This window comes from Sinocyclocheilus rhinocerous, unplaced genomic scaffold (assembly GCF_001515625.1).
Source record: "Sinocyclocheilus rhinocerous isolate Xijiao unplaced genomic scaffold, SAMN03320098_v1.1 scaffold1246, whole genome shotgun sequence".
Lineage (NCBI taxonomy): Eukaryota > Metazoa > Chordata > Actinopteri > Cypriniformes > Cyprinidae > Sinocyclocheilus > Sinocyclocheilus rhinocerous.
This window is the reverse complement of record NW_015630543.1, coordinates 831,798-832,960: the sequence shown is the minus strand read 5'-3', so window position 1 is coordinate 832,960 and position 1,163 is coordinate 831,798. Positions and strand designations below refer to the sequence as shown.

General features: G+C 33.7%; 1 protein-coding gene across 1 annotated transcript in view; it reads right to left on the bottom strand.

Moving 5' to 3' along the window:
• Positions 1 to 1,163, bottom strand: part of LOC107740536 (S-adenosylmethionine decarboxylase proenzyme-like) — a 14,676-nt gene that overhangs the window by 2,536 nt on the left and 10,977 nt on the right. The window lies entirely within an intron of this gene.

Below are 1,163 nucleotides of genomic sequence, written 5' to 3'. Positions count from 1 at the left end.
GAGAGAGAGAGAGAGAGAGAGAGAGAGAAAATCACCAAGGAGGGGTTAATCCTTTAAATTATGGATCATTGTTACAGCAATGTGAAGCATTCACAATATTTACCTTAATATTTTTGCTAATATAAAATTAATCAACATTGTTGAATATCAATTACTTTAATGCATTTTCCCCCACACTCGCTCATTCCATTACAGACCATAACAAAAATGCTTAGCGTTAAGCCATTTGTGACCCTGGACCACAAAACCAGTCATAAGGGTCAATTTTTTTAAAATTGAGATTTATACATCATCTGAAAGCTGAATAAATAAGCTTTCCATTGATGTATGGTTTGTTAGGATAAGACAATATCTGGCCGAGATACAACTATTTGAAAATCTGGAATCTGAGGGTGCAAAAAAATCTAAATATTGAGAAAATTAAAGTTAAATCTTTAAAGTTGTCCAAATGAAGATCTTAGCAATGCATATTATTAATCAAAAATTACGTTTTGATATAATTTATGGTAGGAAATGTACAAAATATCTTCATGCAACATGATCTTTTATTATTATTATAATGGTTTTTGGCATAAAATGTTTTTTATAATTTTGACCCATACAATGTATTGTTGGCTATTGCTACAAATATCCCCCAGCGACTTAAGACTGGTTTTGTGCTCCAGGGTCACAATTTAGGAATGTGTTCTCTTGAACTGTCCATTTTAATAAATGAGCTCAAAACTCTTTTCCACTATGTGTCTATGGAAGCCACTGTATGGCAAGTATTGCTACAAAGATAAATAAAAATGATGCTAATGATTAAATATTCTTCCTTGTTTGAACGCTTTATTTTTAACTTTCAGGATCTTTAAAGCCATTTCAGCAGAATTGTAAATAAAAAGTAAAAATCCATGCAGCTTTTTTTTCTCCAGACAGCTATGAATAGCTTTGACCCTTCGTCTCTCAGACCAAATAAATGGCTTAGCGAGCGTCCGTCATCCTTAGCAGGACGCGTTTACAAGTACTCTGAATCATTTACCCCCATGACACACAGATGCCTTTCATATTAGTCTTATCAGCTTGTGAGTATCTCTAAGCTGAAACGCTGCTGTGAGTGTAAGGTCAGTGTGCAAACAGCATCAGCACATTAATAATGCATCAGTATCGTGATAAACATTCAG